The 22712-nt window shown below is 42.1% G+C and overlaps 1 long non-coding RNA gene across 1 annotated transcript; it reads right to left on the reverse strand.

Annotated features, from left to right (window-relative positions):
* Positions 1-8644: 8644 nt before the first annotated feature.
* Positions 8645-11694, reverse strand: LOC116961224. Its single transcript, XR_004406883.2, has 2 exons — positions 11585-11694; positions 8645-8854 (listed from the first exon to the last, which is right to left on the reverse strand). It is a non-coding gene; the product is annotated as an uncharacterized LOC116961224 (long non-coding RNA).
* Between the last annotated feature and the right edge of the window lie 11018 nt (positions 11695-22712).

Consider the following 22712-nt stretch of genomic DNA (forward strand, 5'->3'; position numbering starts at 1 on the left):
GGCTGTACCTACAGTCAGCCCTGCCCTCTACCAGTTCTCTGCGTGATTTAGGGCATGTTAGATGCCTCACTTTGCTTCACTCGCAAGGCTTTTCTTCTGGAGGATCCTCCTAATTCCGTACCATGCCAGGCCCAAAGGCGGATAGGATGCCATCTCAATCCAATTTTGAATTTCATCTTGAGGCTCGTCTGGGCAGAGCAACCAGCTGGGAACCATCAGCTGCACAAGGGAGGTCCCAGGACTGCAGGGGGGAGGGATGGTGCTGTCCCCCCAGGGTCTCATGTGTCTGGCCCCCCATCTCTGCAGGTGCCCCCAGGTTGGTGGGATTTCCCTGCCCACCCTGAGCCAGGTGTCTCCCTGCAACTGGGAGGGGAAGGTGAGCGGCGGCACGGGACAGCAGAGGGGAAGAGGGTTCAGGGAGGAGATGCTACAGGGAAGCCTGGGGGATTTCGTCATGCGGTTGAGAAGGACCAGTATTTCACTTCTGCTCTCATTTTCGGTTTGCTTTTGTGTCAGATGGTGAAACACAGACTCTTGCCTGGCCTGCTCATTTGTAAGAGTCCAATAACTGGCACACACCACACGTCCCTCCTCCCCAGACTGCAGTCTAGCAACATCCCTTTTTACAGATTAATTTAGTGCCTGTGAATCAACCCGAAGCCTGACCCGAGCTGACCACCCACTCTGAAGGTGTTTATATTTTAAACCCCAGGCATCTTAGTAATAGCTCTCCAGCAGGCTGTGGCTTGCTTCATGGGGGCTGCTCTTCACATAGGATTGAGCAAATGACTGACCACCATTTCAGTGATGTCCGTCTTCATTCCAGTGATTTAATCACAAGTGGCTGAGCTTCCATCTGTTCAAGCTAGATAATGGCAGAAGCCTGAGACATAAACTCCCTTCCCCCTCCTTCTTCCCAGAATTATTCCTATAAGTGACTCAATGTTTTAGGAAAGGAAACATTTCTCTTGATTAGTAGTCATTTTTTGTTTAATACTAATTCACAAAAAAACAAGGAAGTCTCACTAACCTAGCGTAAAATTTATTTTTCATTTGTATAATCTGTAGCAATTACTGAGGCAATAAAATATTGATTGAGGAAAAAAAATAAATGTTTGATTTGATAGTTAAGTGCAGAGAAATATTTATATAAAACCTGTGAAACATCAGTTATATCATACTGAAAAGAGTATTGCTTGGACAGCTTGCAAATTCCAGGGCTGCATCCCTTCACTGCAACAAATAATCCCAGATTTTAGTAGTGTATTCCAAGGGATATTTTTCATTTGTGTTTGCTCAGATACAGTAGAATTAAAAATCTCATTTATCCACTGTTATACTTGAAGCTGATTGTTATATTAGGAATCAGCTCCCCAGTATGGAAGTATTTTCTCTTAACTGACATTTAGCAAAGGGCAGATATCCAGCAATGCAATGTTATCCTTCTGAACTCATCCTGCTAACTTTATAGGGAATTTTGCCTTTGATTCTTTGGGACTGAATAGGGCCTTTCATTCAGGAGAGTCAAGGACTAAAGTGAGATCAGACAGTGTGATAAGGAGCCAAACCCTCTTGTCATCTTCTCCTGTGCAAATTCGGAGTAACTCCAAGAATTACCAGGCTGCTGATAACATTCACATTCTGACTCCTAATAAAACCCTGACCCTCTACTTTACTTCAATTATTCTTGATCCCTTAAATGTAAAATCCCTTTTCCAAATGTTCACTTAAGTGGCTACTATTAAGTCTTTATCAGTTCTGAGCATTTCAGCCTCTTGTACACAGAAATTTCTCGATCTGACAGAATAAGAAATGCATTTACATGGCCTAAGCTCTTAAATTGTCCCTTTCAATTAATGCCCCATCATGGAGCAATCTGGAAACCATTACTCAGTAACTCTTCATTATAATTGCTTGCAGCTGAATATCCAGGCCTTGGTAATATAAGAATAAAAGAAAACTCAGTTAGTAACAAGTGCAATTGATTCCATTCAGAATTCCCCTGGTGCTTTGCCATGTTTGGCCTGCATGAGAGGAAACAAGAGAATTTTTTTCTCTTTTTTTTTCTTTTTTTTTTTTTTTTTCTTTCAGGGCCAGGAAATGAATTGGCAGACATAAGATGGTCTGTGTGCTGCTTGCCTTCATTTTTCAGCTGGTCCTTGTTAAAACTGAGACGGTGGGGCTCCTATGTTTTTTTTTTTTTTGGTTGGTTTGTTGTTTTTTTTTTTTTTTTTTAAAAAAAAAAGTAGAGGGCTTTTCTGGTAACAGATAAAACTACAATACCTCAATTTGCTGCATGCTAACAGCAACCAGAAATGGTCACCTCCTGTGCTTTTCATAATCGGACCTGAAACTTTCTTCAGTTAATTCTAGGATTCTTTGCTAGAAGACTGTTTTTCTCCTTGATCCCAACTTTATGAATACTCAATCAACTCTGAAAGTGAATGTCTCCCACCTTCCTCTCCCTCAACTATCCACCAACACCCAAAAAGGAACCTGGGGATCAGCTGGACCTAAATATATGCCCATCTTGTCCACCTCGTGGAGGTGAGTCCATGGACCATAAATCAGGACTGATGGAAACTTCACACTAGGTAGTATTAGTTTTTGGAAGAATTCAAGCAGTTCTTTTCAGATAACATCCTGCTGTTCAGAGATGCAGTACTGACATTCTACCGTGCGCCCGCTCCCAGGGGAGTAATTGGGAAACTGAAAAATCCTTAACCTAGGATAAATGCTACTTAGCAACAACTAAAACACCAGTGTGTTATCAACATTATTCTCACACTAAATCCAAACCACAGCACCGTGCCAGCTACTAGGAAGAAAATTAACTCTATCCCAGATGAAACCAGGACAGCGGGTTGTTTCCCATCAGTTTATTGGAGTGTGTCTGGGCCCCTGCGAGCATCCAGACCCTGCACTTCCTCAGCCCCATGGTTACTCCAGAGACATCAAATCCTAGCAGCCACAGCAAATTCCAGGTACCATGAAGACAGGGTAGCTTTCTAAATATATGAAACAGTAAAGAGGATTAGTAACAATTTCTGAGCCTCCAGGCTGTAGTGAAGGGGTTTAACAGCTATGCAACATGGTACAGCATAATGTTCAGCTCTAGTGCTTCACTTTTGTTTTCCAGTGATGCTTCAGGTACAGTCAGCACTAGAAGTTTCCAGCAACCTCTCCACAAAGCTGTTCTCCCTGCAGGGCCAGTAGCATCCAGCAACGATGACGGGGTTGCTGGTACGAGATCCCACCTACTGCTCCAGGCAGAAAGAGCTCCTGGTGCCTGGAGCACCTCATCCCCATGCCTGTGCTTTGGTGTTGGGAGCTACTTCTTCCATGATCATCTCATATTGCTGCGATGCAAATAACACGTACAATTAACAAGGTGTTAGGCTGGTTCTGGTCAATATTTGGGAGGTCTGGATTTCCCAGATGGGCCCCCTCGGAGGTGGCCCCCAACAAGTGACTGTGGCATGCCTGGAGCAGGTTCTGCATCTGCAAACTGGCTGGCCAGGCTGGTGGGCGATGTGCAGCAGTGCGGTGATATCCTCTCTCAAGTACAGGGGAAGGTTAGTAGTGGTGCTGCACGGCGAGAGCTGATGCTGTGGTACCACCCAACAGCAAACAGTGCTAACAAATGGTTGTTGCCCTTGCACTGGCAGCTGCCAGAACCACCCTGGAGATGGGGGCAACATCTATGGTAAAGCAAGGCAGCCAAATATCTCCATCTGACTCTTTGAGTAGCCACAGAAGAGATATGTGTAGCTACAAATTCTCACCTCCAGTAAAGCAGATGGAAAATATAATTTTAATAGGTTTTCATTTTAAAAAAATCTGAACAATAATTTCAACTTTTTAATTTAAAATTCTTGGGAAAACCAAAGGGATTTTTTCACAGCAGAGAAACTGCCATTTTGTTCTAGAAAGCTGTTTCTGCTAAGAAGTTGGCAAAATTTCTTTGTAAAATACAGATTTTCTTTCTTCTCCCTCCCCCCTCCCCACCTTCCCCCCTTGCTTTGAACAGATGCACGGAAATTAATGGTTTTCCCTGAAAGGTAAAAGTATTATTTTTTTCCCTTACGGACTTTACTGTTGCTGTAGGCCTGACTGCAGCTCAGTATTATGATTTCACATGGGTTTTCTGGATGATGCTTCTTCAAAAGTGTTGACATTTAGATAGATGGGCTAATTTGGGAATGGACTTCCCTGAAAATCCTTTGGACTCCGTGAGGCTCAAAGCTCACCTCGGAAGCTTCCCATCTACACAACAGGTTCTAAAACTAATAACTCCTTACAGGTATATTGGACTTCTCAGGACTCCACTGTGGTGAGGTATGTAGGTAGGCCTGTACCTGGAAGAAACCCTGGGATCTGGAGAGGGTATCAAACACCATGGCACTGTGCAGAATATACTTCATTTTGTGCTCTCCGTCATTCCATTTTGATGGTATGGCTGTGGTTAATGTGTCTCACCCATTGTACTTTCATGGCCCATTGTGACACTAAGTGAGGTACTCAAGAATGAAAAGAAGTATCACTATTTCCATTTTTAAGGAGAGGCTGTAAGGTCAGCACCCTGCTGTGTAGGATTTAGGCAGTAACAACACAGAGGAACCAACCTGTTCTTGGAGGGAGTTTGCCAAGCAGATGGTTCTCATGCCTAAGGGTGCACAAGCATCAGAGGTGCTAGGTGAGTCGGACACGGACCACCCGGTCATATGCACAAGCTCTAGAAATGTCTAATTTCCTTTGTGAATTTCACCAGAAATCTAAGAACTATGCACCTGAGCAATGTTTCTAGGACTGGTTTGTAATGAAGTATAAATCAAAGCCATGTCACTCTCTGTACTATAAAAGCTGTAGCCTGATAATTTTTGTTTCCATAAAAGCCATACAAGATAAGATTACTCTAGAAATAGTGTCTATAAACAAAAGCAATGCTGGGGTTAACCATAAACATCAAATCACTCCCAAGACATCACTGACTGTAATCTTTGGTGGTTTCATACATCATCTTGAGCCATGCTGGAATGAAATGTTCTCCCTCAGAGCCAGATAGTTTATTATCTGCTCCAGGTGTTGGTTGCATAGGGTCTGCCCTTCATGTACTTGCTTCTTTACACCAAACCTCCATCTTGTAATCACATTGCTACTGGGGATGAATAAGGTATTGCCTACCACTGCTGTCAACTCTGCAAAGGCTGAGCTTCCTCAGAGCAAAGAGCAGAATTTCCCAGGCAAAACCCTTTGCTGCAAACTGTTGTTGTAGAGGGTCCTTCTGTCTGCTCACAGACACACTGGTGATATATCTGATCATGTAATGCCACATTATACACTCTCTTCTAGCTCCACCGTTAGTTTGCCCCATGCAACTACTGCATGTGTGGCTTTTCCATACTACTCACTGACTTTAGCAGGAGGCTTGCTTGTGTGATCTCAGCCCTTCATTTTGGTTGTCTTTTTCCTCAGCATTGCACTTATCTATTTATCTGTCACTGTCTTGGGAGAGTTGAAAGAAATAAATGAAAATACATTCAGCCAGGGGCGAGTCTGAAGTTACATTCTTAAGTATCATAGTCCAAGATAAGGGAAAAAGCTTTGAGGCTTTCCTGTTAATTTTATCACAACTTTACCCACGCTGTGTTCTCATTGCCTCATAAGTCTTCAATTTTTGTGACTCAGCATAGGTCTCCTGAAGGGAATTTGAAGCTCCATTGAACACCATCAGCTGAATACTGGACAGAATATCTAAAACCTCTAAATTACTCTCAGGTCTTTTGTGAGAGTGGTGGAACTATCAACATGACATTACTTCTCTGTAATGAAGTAGACACACTATGACTTTGGAGACCTTTGAAGGAGATGAGTCCTGTTATTCTTCAGTTATATTCCTCATCACTTTACAGTCTGGAGATCCATGACAGTAAATTCCCACAAGGCTCCAAACAGAACAGTTAACATTTGAGGAAGGATAAAAAGTTTTGTTTGAAACTCTTGGGGAAGAAGTCAAACTCCTGTTTGAAAATGTAATAAAAAAAAATAAATATATTAACAACTCCTTCACAATGAGATTAAAAAAAAAATAGTACTTTTTACATTCCTTTACCAATTTTATTGTAAACAAAACCTGAAATTTAAATATCCGTAAAGTTCCAGCTCATCCATTTGTTTGACAAACTATCCAAAAGCTCAAATTTGTACTCTAATCTGAAGCAACCCGACTCACATCTCTTGAGACTGGAAAACTGGATCAGATGCTTGAGAGAGGTCAAAACTGTTACGCATGTACATAGATGTCCCTGTGACTATTTCTTAGGTCAAAACCAATAAAAATATCTTTCCTTTTCTATCTGTGCAGCTCTATTGATCTTGGTCAGTAGCCAGTACAGAAATATCCCTTTATTAGATTGGCCCATTGGTTTTGATCATGTCCCCTCCCAGTGACAAGCCCTAACCACAGTACCAATGCCATGGAAGAGGTCCATTAACTGAGGTCATCGAGGCCTGAACTTTCTGATGATGGCTTGTCCCACTCTTCTCTTGCCGCATAATCTCTTAGAGTTTGGACACTGCTAGTTTGTTACACAAGAATGATAAATGGTTTGTTTTAAAATTTGCTTGGAAAGCTTTAGTACAGGCTCTGAGCAGAAGTTCAGATGTATCTTGTCTTTCCACTTCCTCCCTCTGTCCCCAGTGGTAGGGACTTAGGATGTGGGAGGCCATGGCTCAAAACTTTCCTCTTATATTTGTATATATTGTCTCAAAAAGCAATACAGCTTTTAAGGATGTGATTAAGAAGGAGCCTGTAGCTCAGCATTTACCCTTCTTTCTTAGATTCTAAACATGCAGACATGGGCCTGAACAGTACATTCCTATATTTTGTGTGAGAGCCTTATTCACAGTTATTTGCATAGTTATTGCATGTAAATGGACTACCTCCCGTTTTGTGCCCAATTCTACAAATGTCACTAAAATCCCTTTGTGAAGCTAGTTCCTCCTTTCCAAATTCCCTTTGCTTTTACTATAAAAAGCCTGAAAAAAATTGTTTCTTGGATGCAAAACATTTTTTGATTAGTTGAGGAAGGAAATATTTTCCATTCTAGGTCTAAAAGAAACAAATTCTCTCTTTCCAGTTCAGCCACCAAATTAAAAACAATTGATGATTTGCACAGCTCTTGTGAAAACCATGCTCTCTGCAGTAGCTCATGACAATTTCCATGACAATACTGTACATTAATATGCTTTATGGGTACAGCCTCACACTGCAATGTAGGACACTTTTACAATGATCCCCGACTACATCACATGCGGCTGTAGCAAACAATGAATCTAATGCTGCACTTGTAAAAGATTTATGATTCAGAGAGCAGAAGATAAATGATTCCAGTCCCTGGATGCTTTAAGAGCAAGTTCCTTTAGCTCATATGGTTAAAATTGATCTTTCCATTGTCTCTTGTATGGAATGACCAAAACTAATGATGTTAGGTAATCAATATGAAAAGCCGTGCATAAAGAATTAAACCAAGAAATAATGGATTGCTGTGTCAAAGGCCTCCAGACAGTAAGAAATCGGTGGTGACTGGACACGTCAAAGAGTCACCCAGACCTTTGGGTATTTCACTTCAGCTTGTACCCACATCTAGAACAAAGGAGCCCCTTTTCGTTCAGAAACAAAACCATGAGCAAGCCAAAAATAATACCGTGTTATCATACACATGGCCTCCCTATAACCTGCAACCTTTGAGAGTTATCAGTACTCAGATAACCTGCAAAAGAGCCGAGGGAGGACCTGAAGGCCAATGAAGGGAATGGAAAGGGAGCTAGAATAAAAATCCTCTGTATATTATCTGCAGTCCTGAAGTCTGCTCAGTGCCTCAATCGCTCCAGGATTTCTAAATTTGCTTTGTAGAGTCCCTGCGGATTATACATGTGAAAATTAAGCACTAAAACTCTAAAATATAAGATCCGTGAAATCTGGTTTCTAGTGGCTCTGTAGTTTGTGTTTGGAGTCTCTGCTGTCTAGTAAGCTATGACGCTTTTCTTTAGCTATGGTTGAGGAACTCATAACGGTGCTCTCCTTGTGGATTCACTAGTGTCTAGTACCTATGAGTTTGTGTGGTCAAGCTCACTTGGTAGCCTTTCTGACAGCATAGGAACCACTGGAATCTGTCTCCTCTACATGGCTGGTTATTTAATGAAATTTGCAGAATTTCACATCTTTGAGTCCCCTACTGCTCTGTTGAATTTAGTTAAAATCAGTTGCTAAATTCAGAGTGAGAGGAGTGACACACAGATGTTCTAGCATTGTGCATCATTGCACAGATTTCATTTTCCTGGGAAATCAGAGGACAGTTGCTAAGTAGCAAGTCCTCCTTTAGAGATTTAAAAATATCTGTAATGATGTTCCTTGGGCAAGGTTTGAAGAGCACGTTGGTTGGAGCCTGCCTTGTGCAGCACACAGTGTTAACCTGCACAGTAGCCACAGCAGGCGGTAGGAGAGCTCATGGACAGACAGCCTAGTCTCTGATCTCCCTCCCATCTAAAATGACATCCACTGCAGAGAAATGGCTCATTCCTGCTCTGAAATATTCAGGAACACGATATTGTTCTGCACACACTGATTGATGCTACATAGCTCTTGCTGTTTACTCTCTTTATTTTTTTTCACACATCATGTTACTTTCAGGACTCGCATTTGTCTCTTGCTTCTTTTCCGTCTTTTTATTTTTCACACTTCTGAAATACAGATTTTCTGTTGCATCTGTTCAAAGTCATCTAATGAGGCTTGGTCTTGAAGAAGAATGGGACTGAAGTTACTGAGCGATTCTCCACTTCTCACTCTGTCTGTCTGGAGAGAGAAAGATGGGGAAAAATGAGGAAAAGCTGGAATGTAGAATCATTTTTGAACATTTTTCTTTGCTCTTTTGGGTATTAGAGTGTAGAAAAAGTTTCAGTTTCCACTTGAATCTTCCAGTCAGGAATTGTACTGACGTCTCCCATGAGCCTCATCAGTTCCTAACATCCAGACATAACAGATATAATCAGAAGCTTGGAGATGAGCTGGCACAGTCTCCTTTCCACCAGAAGGAGTATGCATTTCTGTAGATGACAATTTGGCTCCATTCATGCTAAAGAATATACCATTCTTTTCCTGAACTGTTACACTGAGGAGACAGGCTAAGCCCAGCACCTGGCTTCTGGGGTCTGGATACCCATGTTCTGCTGGAAGCCCCATGTATCCCTGAAATTCAAAGACTCACAACTTGGGAGTGTTCAGCTTTGCTTCCAGACTGTGAATTCCCAGAACAGAAATCACTCAAGGCCATTTCAGAAGATGGAGTAACTAATTTTTAAGGCATTTCAGCTCTGAAGAACTTCACCTAGGGACCCTGGCAATGGCAAGCTCAGCACCTCATGCCCACTACTAATTTGAGTAGTTGACACGCAGCTAACCTCCAGACATGGCTTAAGAAATTGGAAGCAGGGAGCAAACACATTGCGGAAGATATACTTATGTGAGGAACAGCTTGCTCCTGGGATGCACATGTGCATTATAAAGTAGCCTGTCTCTGGGTTCTGCTGCCCCCAGGCTACCTCAACAGCTGGTGAGGATGAAAAGGGAGATCTCGGGGTTCCCTCCCTTTTGTGTTGCCCGCAGCACATCTTTTCTTCCCTGTGGATGACTGAGGGATGCCCGCCAGTGCCAGAGGGAATAGTGCCACCCACAGTGGTGGGCGGAAGGAGAGAAGCAGTAATGTGTCTGGGGTCTCAGCACAAAGTAGAGGCTGAAAAACAAGGTATTGGGGCCTTTTAGCCTGGGTGCTATTAGCTATGCCGGTCCCTCTGAGGTCCTGGATTTTGCTGCCTGCAAGTCATGGCACTGTTGCCCCCATTCCTCAAATCCACCCCCTCACCCATTCATGAGGATGGACTTCATTTCTTTATCTTCTACCTCAATGCTCTTTTTCCCCCCTCCTTATATCCCATTATATTGATTTTAGCCCCGGTCTTGCTCCATTTAACCCAGTGTTAGAGGTCCAGACCTTAAATATTTATTCACTTAATGTAGCCAAATGCAGCCAATAGCAATTAAAGGCCTGACCTCTAACACCCCACTGAAGCAACCAGCCAAAGTTAGAGGCTCATCACCACATGAGAAATCTGAAGTAATTAGACCCCCTTCTGCCCCTGTTTCCCTCCCCCTGCCCCCTGCCCCAAATACTCTGTAAAATAATACCATGGCACTAAATTATACCTCATTACCTATTGAGTCACTCGATCCAGACCTCCCTTACATAGTAATGAGTACTGATTTATTGTGATCATTATTTGGGCATTACAGGTCACTAAATAACATGCTCTGCCCACACATGTCTTCTGAGCTAATAAATATCCTTATAGGAAATATTTTTGAGTGAACTAGCCTTCAGGTTGGTTCAGTAACTTAAGTCACATTAATTTTCTTAATGCATGTAGTGCTTTGATAGGAAAGCCGCAGGGATGGAGGCAGAAAAGGACGCACAGAAAAATCCTCAAACATAGCTTTTGTCAAGCTGGGGTTTCTGGATGGAAAATGGGGAAGTGGTGCAGAGGGAGGTCAGTGGGGAAGATCAGAAACAAGCCTTAGAAAATGTATATTTATAATCAACCAGCCCCCCTAGGGCTTGATCCGAAGCTCAATGAAGTAATGGAAAGATTCCCATTGAGCTTAATGGACCTTGGACCAGATCCAGGTGTGCTTGCAAGTATAAGTGTATGTGCATCACTTGTGAACACACATACACTACTATATATTTCTTAAAAACTTCAGAGCAAATTAAAATAATTCAAAAATTTGCTCCACGAACCAAAGACATTGGAGTTTCTGGAATTTTACAATACCTCCCTTGCTAGTGCAGCTATTGTACAAAACTGGGGAAAATTCACAATTGGCAGAGCTGGAATAATATTGTTTGTTATATTTATCTAGGTAAAATCTTCAAAGGACCCATCAATTTCAGTTAAAAGGTGAACAAAGCAAGTCTATGGATATTTCTGAAATATGTGGATATATATTTCCAAAAGAGACAATGGAAGATTAAAAAAGGAGAAAAAAAGAAGAAAAGAAGATTCATGATTCAGGAAAGATAAAGAAGAAAGGGATTAAAACCCCACTCTGCTAGCCATCACACAAAATGTTTTATTGGCTTACTCGTAGCAAATCCTATAATACATTTTCATTATTTATAGAAATAATTCTAGATTAGTTTGCCATAAAGAAATTGGGCCGGACTGTTATAAAAATTACAGAAATTAGATGAAATCAGGCTCTTTGAATTATCCATGAGCATTGGGTTAATATAATCAATACTTCAGCCATTACAGGTTGACGTTACATCTCGAGACAATTTTCTAACTTAATAAGATTAGAAATAATAAACTGGTATTATTTCTTTGCGAATTGGGGCCTCTGACCTAGTAATTTAATGGCTTCATTATTACAGCCGTGGAATGTAGAAAGACCCAGCACGCTCCCTATTATCACAACTGTGCTTTGTCCAAATTATGTGACTTTTAAAAAAGCAAAATAAAAACTTACCAAACAATTTCAAAGGGCTGTGGTGGACATTTTCCACTAGGCATGGTATGATACGCCAGATCATGCTTGTGATTTTATTTTCGGTCCATTGCACTGTAATATTATAGCGTGTATGCTTTCACATTTAAAAAAGAATGAAAAAAAAGCTTCTTTTGCATATTTTTGGAAAGACAATACTGGCAAAGCTTTCAGTGCTTTGTGCTCCTGCTGTTTTTTGGTGGCTGCTACTCCGACATGTTTACTTTGCAATGGGGAAGGAAAAATAGTCTCTTGGTCACAGAAATAGAGGTCCAAGTCTGGATTTTCCACAGACCTCTTCACCTCCATGGTTGAATGTGAGCCCTGTGGAGGTCAGGACGGACAACTCTTCTGGTGCCAGGACATCCAGGATTTCACTATTCCAGCAGTTTCTGATCAGGAGAGTGAGGACTTTGTAGGGAATTTCCTTTCTCCTGCTATGCGACTGTTTTGTCTATTCATGTATCAGGTCCAGAATGGAGATTTCCATTTGCCACATGCAGCTCTGAGCACCAGAGTCTACTGACCCAGGCTAGTGCCTTGCTGGGAGGCAAATAATAGCTGCAGCAAGCCTCATGTGGTGAAGCACGGGGCAATTGCACCCAGAGTGCATTTACTTCCCCTCATTGTGAACCTTAGGTGAAAACACCAATAACTCAGCAGTCTGATAGGAAACGTGTAGGACACCCATGCGTACGGTGGTGTGCACAGGGGAAATGTTGTCCCAGAGGGCACAAAGGGTCCAAAGAGTAACCCAAGTCAGGGACCGGGGTTCTCACGGGGGCTGAAGCTGGCTTCCAGGATGCAGGACACATGTCAAGGTATGCCTTCCTCAGCAACAACATTCAGAAGGTTAAATCCTTATCTTTCCTTCTCTTTTCTCCTCCCTGTGCAAGACACACTTCAGTCCTACCTGCTAAAATATAGTCCTGCTTTAGTGTACATCTGCAGTGCAGAGATGCAGGCAAACAGCATCTATTTTGCTCCTTATCTTCTCTCTGCACCGTTTCTAACTCAAAGCATTTTAGGAAAATAGAAGGGCTTATTCAGAAGGATGCTAATTCAGTTATCTCCACCTGTAAGAGACCCCCCTGTGGTCATTTCCAAATCTCTGGGCTAAGCTCATTCACATACACACATCTGTTAGAGCAAATGCTTTCTGTAAGCTTTAAAGGAAACATAACCCAGGATGATAAAACATCAAGGAAAATAGGAGACTCAGCCAAATAATCACCCCTCTGAACTTCTGCTTGAGAGGTGTCTGCTGTTAGATGCGTTTCTGTGCCCCTGCATCCGTCTTTAATTGGCAGGTTTGCGAGAGCAAGGGAATGAGAACAAGGACGCACTGAATACTGTGCTTTCATCACTGTTTAAGAATGAGGGAAACATCTCTGAATTCCTCTTTGGAAGTGAATGGAGAGAGTTATGATAAAGTTACCTGTCCTTCAGAATTAAGGCTGTAGCTTTTTAAAATTTTGTACTGAAATAATTTAATTTGGTTTTAATTTTAAGCCTAGCAACACAAGTCACAGACAAACATACACATACTAGTGGACCCACTGTGCTTCCAGACCACTGCATTATCCTAATTTCACAAGTGGGAAAAACAAGACCTTGAGGGGCTTGCTCAGGGACACCCGGGGCTGCAGCCGCTGGGGGAGAGGAGAAATGCAGCATTCCTGCATGTTGGCAGGGAGAGCCAATGCACGTGCTTCCTATTTCATCTGCTGGGCTCCTTCTGCGTGATTGCAGGCCAGCTGGTCTTTGATGTCCTTCACTAACTGAAGGTACTGCCGGTCAGGAGGGGACAGTGGCTTCAGATACGTAATGAGAAGCTCTTGACTGACAGTGCTTTTGCTCAACAGAATAATCACTTGGTCAGTTTTTTACTTTGATTTTGAAGAGTAAAAAGTATTTCACCGTTGCAATAAAAGAGCACTTTGATGGTGGAAACACTTTTTTCAGTAGCCAGAAAATCATAAGATATATGTATGTATAAATACATTTATATATATAGAAAAAATATTTGCTTTCAGCATGGAATTAACCCTAAGATAGGAGGCATTTATACGACCTGTGGTACCACTGTTAGTTTTGTGGAAACACTATTTTCTGTCTCTCACAAACGTGTTGGCATTTTTTACGACACTGTATATTTCCAGTCACCCTGGACGCATAACCTGTGCCCATTTAGAAACATGGCGCTGGAATAAAAAGCCACAGATGCTGCGAGCTCAAAGCGGTGACGGGGTATTTTGCCTGCGATGCATGCTTTAGGCAGCATATACAATGCCCCCTCCTTAAGCAACCACGACCAGTCTCTGGTTAATGTCTCCGAAACAGCCTGTTAAGACTGTTACTACAAATTAGAGTCTGGATCATTCTAAAATGAAAATAGACTTCTTTCATCTTCCAGATGGCTGTCTGATTGGGAACTGGGCAGGATCACATTTCAGGTTGTGACTTAATGATTCAGGACAATATTTATGGTTATTACCTGACAGAGGGCAGTGAGGAAAATTAAAGCACAGACCCATGCTTCATTTATGACAAAAAACAAATTCATGACAGTTCTGTATATTGGAGGTGGCATCTTTTGCTCGGGGCAAAGTCCGAGCATAGCTCCACATCTGAGCCAGACCTGCCGGGGGCTGCTGTGAGAGCCTGGCCAGGCTGGCTTTGCCATCCCCACTTTGATGTATGTGCTATCGTCAGAAACAATCTGGTGCTTCCCTTGGAGGAGGTCTTAGGCAGGCAAGATACAAATATGAGTGAGAGCTTTCAGAGGGGAAAAAATAACATAATTATACAGCGTATTTGTTTGATGGCTGCAGTTGTCTGAAATATTATTCTTTGGGGCATGTTTTTGACATAATTATTGCCACAGGATAATCCCTTCTGGAGAAAACATGGAGTAATTATGCATGCCAGTTGTAGATATGATTCTGCATGTGATTTTCCTTGAAAACGATGCTCCTTGTGATACCAGCCGGTGGGGGTGCAGGGTATTTTGAAGCAATGGGCAATGGTGTTCGGCTAAATCAAATTGAAGCCACAGCTTTGCTGGCTCTTTCCTGAAGGAAAGAAATTTATTAGTGTTCCTCTCCTGGTTAATCCTTTGCTTTGCATATGGAGCAGACTGGCACTTTTTTTTTATTGTCAGCTGCTAAAAAAAATAAATAGCCCTTGCAAAAGTGACTGCAACCCACGGCTTTGAGCTTCCTGTAAATCGGCTTCGGACTGCAGTTTTCTTAGTAAAACAAACAATTCTGAGAGATGAGAGGTAGTTGTTGAAAAAAAATCGGGGAGATAGCTATCCTTCCTATTGCTTAAGCTTATTTTATCCCTAAGCTAAAATAAGCTTTTTGAATTTGCAGATAGTGATATGAGGAATATTGTTTCAATTAAGTGTATCTTATTTTAGGGGAGAATATTCTGTCCACATCTGTTAAATATTACTCCAAATCAATCAAAATATTTATTATTTAAGAAACATTTTTCCCGGAGGAGAGGTGCTTCTCAGTTATTCTTCAAGCCAGACCTTTCTTCTCCTCCTTTTGCCCCTTTTTGCTGTGCCCTCACCCTGACAAACACTGCCTCCAGCAGCACCTGGCCGCACTATGTCACCCCAAAAAGAGTCCCCGGCTGCCTCCTTCCCCAATCCAGCTCTGATAATTCTTGTGGCAGCACATCAGTGGATCACCAGGCAAATTTGCTCACTGACATCTGCCGTTAGCTATTATGATTTATGCTGGGATTTGCAGAGCTGCCCCGGGGAGAGAAAACCATGGGGTATGAGGTATTCAAATCCCCCCGTGTAACACAGAAATATTAGTCACAACCTTCCACAGAAAAGGCCAAATTATGAATGTGCAATATGGCTGGGTGCTTGCTTTGTTGCTGCATTTTGGAGGGAGAGAGTTATGTAATGAAGGTTTCTTTTTTGTTTTGTAGAATGAGAAATGTTTTTATCCTATTAAAAAAACACCGAAATAGTTTGAGTGCTGAGACAACAAGGGCAATTTATTGTTTCCCTCTGAGTCTTAAACCATGCCTGTGGTCAGGAGGTAGCGCACTTGGCTCTCAGCTTTTACCTGCATTTCAAGTGGATCAGGCTTAGCGTGAGGGGCTGTGCGAGAATCGGAGCAAGGTCCTTGCCAAAACCCCCAACCTCAGCCCAAATCTTCAAGACCTCCATAAAAACCCTATGCTGGGTCTCTCTGGCATGTGAACCTCCCACGGAGGCACACTGTCTGGTGGCTTTGTGACGGGGGCTGATCTCTGCCTCCCCTCCACATTTTTTTTTTTTTTTTTTACCTCCGGTGCCCCTCTGAGCACTGCACGGTCCCCCCATCCGCACCCAGGCTGCTTCCCCGGCTCCGGGAAGGGCCAGGTTCACCCCAGCACAGCATCCCCAGCAGCGCCCGCCTCACCCTCGCAGCCCTTTCCGCACCCAGCACCTAACAGCAGCCAGGCACTTTAAACACTTTCTTAATTATGTAGTGGTAAGCACCTCACTGGAAACAGGGCTGCGGTATACAATTAAAGGAAAAACGTATAAACCATCTGATGTTGTCAGTATCTGTAGCTCAGTGTGAAATTACACCAGGAACAGGAGACTGCTGTCTGAAAAATCCATTTTCTTGTCATTTTTATAGCTCTGTTAGATAATAAAATCAAGAGAAAGAGGACTAGAATAACAATAGTATCTCTTCCTGGGTGAAAAGATAGGGGGAGGAGGAGGAATGCAGAGATGGATGTATGAAATCTCTTGTCTAAGTAAACAATCTACATACATTTGCATTTGCATGTAATCATTGATATAAAATGTTGTCTTCATTAACATCAGGAGCTGGAGATATATGTTACTCTCCCATCCCTGGCTTAGCTGCCTCTTCTAAAATACGGACTGGTGGCTCTTAAGCCCATCAAGCAGCCTTAATTCTCCTCATTTGACTGTATTATTTCAAGTGCCTGAAGATTTACTAAGGAGCAGCTGACATTAATGAGAGCTGAACATCCAGATCCAGAGGAGAATAAGCCCAAATTAGGCTTTTTTTTTTTTTTTGAATAAATAAGGGATGGGTCACCATATGCTAAGACAAAAAGCAGGATGATATTAAGAACAAATCTGGGGAAAACATCTATGGGTCATATTCAGTCCAGTCCTGCTGTGGTCCAGAGTTTACTCAGTCTGACCCTTCATCCATAACCCACAGCGCGAGCAGGTTGAGTTTTGCATTGCTCTGCCACAGGAGAGGGGACCAAAGACACTGATTAGACATAGATTTCATCTCTGTCTCTCACAGATAGTTGCAGATCCTTCAGTTTTGGGGATAGTTAAGATCATCAGATTTGCCCCCAGCTTCTGCTTCTAACCCAGCCATTCCTCAGGAGGTTGGTGTGATACCACCACCCTTTATGCCTTTCAATATATTATCATAGTTTCTAATAAGCTACAAAGCTATTCCCTAAAAAAAAAAAAAAAGAAGGATAAATATATTTTTAATGTGATTTCACTAGGTAGATTTCCCTATTAAAGTACACCGTTGAAGGGGACATCTCATTTATCTTTGTGGAAAAAAAAAAAAAACAACAAACCAAATATCCGATCATCACCTAGTGCTTTCTTTCAAAACATGTAGCTTTTACAAACAAATGGTGTAGCCAATCCAGTAAATTCTGCTGCTCTTCCCACAAGGCTTTTTATATTGCAGAGCCGACTGGTCTGATGCTCTAATGAGCCAGATATTCCATCGTGTTTCAAAACAGCTTTTTTTTTTTTTTTTTTTTCTTAATTAAAAAGAAAAAAAACCCCTAAATTATTTGAATGCAAGGTTCGAAACAGCTATACAACTTTGCAGAATGACTGTGGTAATGAGGTGTCTGCAGGAGTCAATCAGGGCAGACGACTTTCACTGAAAAAGTCGATGCCTTTCAGATTTTCAAAGAAAAATAAGCCAATGACAAAAGCATAGCAGCTGCGAGCACACGAAGGAAATTAGTTATAGCAGACTTGTAATTAAACATTGGAAATTGATCAAAAACATTATCCTGTTAGTTTATACCATGGCTTCTATCTACTACAAAATCAATTACACAAAAAATAAACTACACACGCTCTGAAGTTTTCTCATATGAACTCGTCCTATCCAGTCTTTGGACTACAAAGTATGTTTGTTTTCTCAATAAAATATGCAAATCATAGAGCAGGGAAAAACTGAGATGAAAAGGGAAACAGAAAAATTGGGAGAGAATGTTGGCAGAATAATTGACTCTATCAGAACCACACTTTCCTAAAAAAACAATATTTGTGCAATGAGATAAGAACCAGGGTTCTCTTTCGGTGTATACAATTTTCCATTTTCTTTTGCTGAGTGCGTTGAGTAAACAGGACAAATTGCCATTAAATGATAGAAATCATTTAACAATAATAAAGCAAAAGAATATAGTAAAAATCTAGAAATTTGAGGGAAATGTATACACAGGAAAAGTTGGGTAAAAGTTTGTCTTTTGAAAATCACATGTTATTCCCATTAACTGTAACATGAGATGGATGGCTGAATAAAATAGGGGCTACGTGAGCTGGGATTTTCTTAGAAGATTTGGGCCTGGTTTAGCACATGTTTTATACCAACAGAGCTGTTTCAGTTAAGAAAACAAAAATAAACCCCAGCAGGTTGCAGACACCCATCCTTTCCTGGCGCAAGGAGCGTGCCCCCCCCTTCCCACGCGGGTCCTGCCACCCCTCCGCAGGGCATCCCTGCTGGGGTTGCAGGGCAACACTGCTGCGGCTGCGGGGAGTCTTTGCTCACCCGGACTTTATCGATGGGATGTCAAGGCGAGCTGTAGGATTTATGTGAGCAAAAAGGCTGTGTGCCATAGCAGGGGTGAGAGTAACACATTTCAAGTCGGCCAGGTAAAGGTGTCTTTCATTGGCATAGGTTGCTCTGCACAACGGAAGTTTGGCTGGTAAAAATGTGCCTGAACATGACAAATATTTGGAAGGCCCTGAAAATCCACAATGTGTGACACTTCCAGAGTGCTCGATGAAACATTTGTCTAACCAAATCAGGTGTTAGGCTTTTCCACCTGCCCGCCCCGTTCCAGTGACTGCTGCCCCTCACGGCACCGGTGACGTGACCCCCTTTGATGTGGCCAAAACTCGTACATCCGAGGGTGAACTGGTGTGGTGATGCAGAAGCAGCCACAACCACGAGTCCTTCATGGACCACAGTTAGACATGTGTGCGCTAAACCTGTACCCTGGTGCTAAGGACCCCGAGCAGCAGTATTGCAAACCGCCAATTCCGTTTGAAGTCAGCACCTCCGAAACTCGGGCTGTAATTTAAGGGCCTCAGCGTGAATATAAAAACCTAACTTCAGGCTCTTCACTTTATAACTCTTGGCACAAGATCCTGAGACAAAAAACAGAGTAGAAGCAAAGAGTATTACTGCTATTACTGTGCCATGTGCACCAGCAAAATATATCAATATGTGAATACACAGAAACGAGAGGAGGGAGACAGAGATGATGTGCTTTTAATATATCCGAAGCACCAGAAAATCTTTCATGAGCAGGAACAAGACAGAGTTCATGAAAAGGTAAACCCCAGAATAAATTATGAAGCTCATTCCATTAGAGGTATATATTAAATACCATATGTAGGTATAGGATTGGTTTTCTTTTCCTTTTTGTGTTTTTTTTTTTTTTTTTTTTTTTTTCCAGAAATCATTTGGCTAGTGGCAGATACCTCTTCCTTCTAGGTTATACTCTCTCATGTCATATTTATTGAGGTGAAAGACATCTGCCTTGAAAACCATAAAGTTGTTTTTTTTTTTTTTTTTAAATTTATATGAAACAGAGATAAGGGACTATATTCAATGCAGGGGTAACTTGAGTGAAGCCAATGCAGTTACACCACCAAATAACTTGTCTTACTATTTTTGTTAACACATATGCCTGTATTGTTTTTAACCATTATTATACCACAAAGGCAAACACATGCACATTGTGTGTGCAGTGGAAGCCCACTAACCCAAACCCTTGGAATTGTATCACCATTTGGGTGAGCAAATATGTTATTACAGCATGGCAGTTGTTAGTGTATGTGTACCTTCTACTTTTTTCATGAAATTGAATGAAGACAGAACAACAACAAAAAATGTATTTTAAATTATGAATACTAAATAGAAAGAGTCTTGTGCAGGCAATGACATGAACAAGAAGCAGCAGTAGGACTACATTTAGGTAACCATCGTCAGAGAACCCCATCTCCTGGACTGGGTTTACACTGCTGGGTACCACAGCCCCACCTCGGCAGAAGAGACCTCTATTAAGCACTGAAAACCTGACAAGGTCTTAGTCTTGTAAGTTGCCATTTGGGGCAGTTGCTGGGACCAACCAAAATGATCCAATGTGGTGCTTCAATTCACAGGGAACAAGGGTTGCTCTGTGTGACAGATGCCTTTTGAGCAACTGCTGGTACATGGCATATTGAAGCGCACAGAGAAGAGGTGCAGGACAGGTTGGTGGGTGGGGATGGAACCCAAAAGAAGGTGATCAACCCTGAGTCTTTCCTGGATGCGTGGAGGAGAAGCTGAATCTTTATAAATATAAAAGACCTGGAGAGATATTTTGGTTAGGTGTTTCTAATCCCTTACTGCTGCAGGCAGATACATGGTACGGCTTTTGTAAGCTCCCTAAGAAGGGGATCAAGACCAGGATATTGAGTAGTGGCTTCAACTGGGGTGGTGGCTCAGACTCAGGTGATGGACCTGGCGAGGAGAATAGGAGAGAAAGATGGATCAGAAAGATGGAATGAATGTGTTTAAATATAATGAAAACACTGGGAAATGGGAGTGATAATTTTGCCTTTTTTCAGAAAACCTCTTGCCTCTCAACATCAAGGGTCAATTGTAATGCAGAGGACAAACATCTGGGACATTTGCTACCGAAGCTAACTAATGTGCCAGCTGTCTTTTCTTGATAATCACATGCAAATGTCAGGAGGGCCTTGGGAGTGCACAAAGCAGTGTCTGGGCTCTGTGGTGTTTGACCTCATGTTTTCTCATGCCACCCCTTCTGCAGTGGATCCAGTCTGGGCCTTCCCCACGCACTGCTATCTCAGGCACATCCTTCCAAAGGCAGAAAGGGCAGCAGAGAGCGAAGCCCAGGAGAGATCCCAAGAGTGATGCGTCACTGATGACTTCACCCAGTTGCAGGTATATTTTATACCTGCTGAATTTCCCTGGTGCACTTCTTCCAACCTCTTGCTCTGTGCAATATCTGAGAAGTCATGAAAGGTCAGGAAAATGTTCCCAAATCATGTGGAAGCAATGAATTTAGAGTGAGCCAAATGGAAGAAGAGTTTCTCTGATTTATTATGGACTGTTGGACAGATAAGAGTGTGCAAGAGATAAGGTGGGGGAGATCTCTTAACCCCTTATCGGCCTTTTGGCACTGACCATATTTCAACATAGATAGGTGGCCTCTAAAAGGTTACGTTTTTGTCAGCAGCTCCCACATCCTACACAATCTTCCCACATGCCTCCATGCACTCTTCATCTGGGAATAGGAAACAACTGTTGTTACGGGGAGGTAAAAGGTGGTGTTAATCACTTGGAGATCATTCCATAGAGCAAAGGCATATTATGATTTATTCTTACCAGTCAAGAATTTGCCCCTTGATAATAACAAAGGCAATCCAAATTCCCAGGTAAGCAGGAAAGCTCTCATGGTGTGGGCAAGTGTGAATATGGACTTTTGTCTGCCTTGAAGCTCTAAGCATTTGGAAAGCATATCTAGTAATTTACTTTATTTTCTGTGTTTATAAACACACATCTGTTATTTGAGTTTCCACTTTTGGGTGAATTTATGATGATAGCCCATCTGCAGGAGCTCTGGGGCTATTTTTTTTTTTTTTTTTTTTTTTGTGGAGATATTGCCTTTAAGGTTTCAAGAAGTCACTGGTGATTGCAGCATAAATATTAACCAGGTTGAATCTGCCAGAGGCATCACACAGTGTGTAGTGATGTGACTTGCAGAATTTTGCTGTCTGATAAAGCTTATGGAAAATTCCTTCAATAGATTTATTTACGGCAACAGATTAAACCAGACTCCAAGCAGACTGCGCCCTAAAGGTTCAAGAAAGAATTTCTAATTTATTAGAGATTTCTTTGTTTTTCGCTATCACATTTCAGTCACGTTTTCTCTCTTCTCAAGCAATTGGTTCCTTCATTGGGGAGCATTGGGAGGTAGTTCCTGCCTTGAAATTCTTGGAAGGACAGATAAATTTCTTGAGTTTAAGGTTTTTAAAGGAGCCTTCCTGTAAATACTTCAGGCACAATGCACGTATTTTAAAATTTTTCCCACCCTGTTCCTCTGCTGTTGGAAATATACAATCCTTTTTAATTTTTTTTTTTGCAATTTTCTTCTGTCTCGTATTTGTGATGGGTGTAAGAGCTCTCCTGCTTCCCACGCAGTCCCATCACCGGTCTGAGAGGGGTCCAGGCTTTTGGGGTCACGGCGAGCAAGGGTTCCTGGAGATGTGATGGGGAAGACAGAGGCAGACCTCGTCACAGCGGTGCCTGATTGCATTCCTGCTGTCGGCCAGAGCAAAGTCAGTGCAGTGTTTCGTTGAGAGCCAGCTTTGGGAAAGGCACCAGGAAAGTGTGAAAGATTCACTGCCAACAAGCAAGAAGGTCAACATACATATTTTTTCTCCTTTTTTTTTTTTTTTTTTTTTTTCTTTTTCCTAATTCATCTTTGAGGGAGGAAAATATGACTGTTTAAAGAATTTCTTTGCAAAGGCAGAATGTGCTGAAATGCGACTGCAAGGAACCCCTCTGAGAAGAGATATCGGTCTTACATCGAGCTGCCAGTTGAGATTATCTGGAGTGGATGTCCTGAGAGACCAGCAGGAATTCTTTTCCACTAAAGACTGATGGAGGCTTCCCATTCAAATGTTTTAAAAGCTGTAGAGAATTAAAAATAGAAGTCCCGCTTAAGGGGGAGAGACTCCTTTGGGGGGTACTTTGTTTGCTTTGGTTTATATCTCCCTGGGTTGGAATGCAGTAAAAATCTGAAGAAATTAGAGTCTTGCAAAGAA

This window comes from Tyto alba, unplaced genomic scaffold (genome assembly GCF_018691265.1).
Source record: "Tyto alba isolate M040663 unplaced genomic scaffold, T.alba_DEE_v4.0 Super-Scaffold_38, whole genome shotgun sequence".
Taxonomy (NCBI): domain Eukaryota; kingdom Metazoa; phylum Chordata; class Aves; order Strigiformes; family Tytonidae; genus Tyto; species Tyto alba.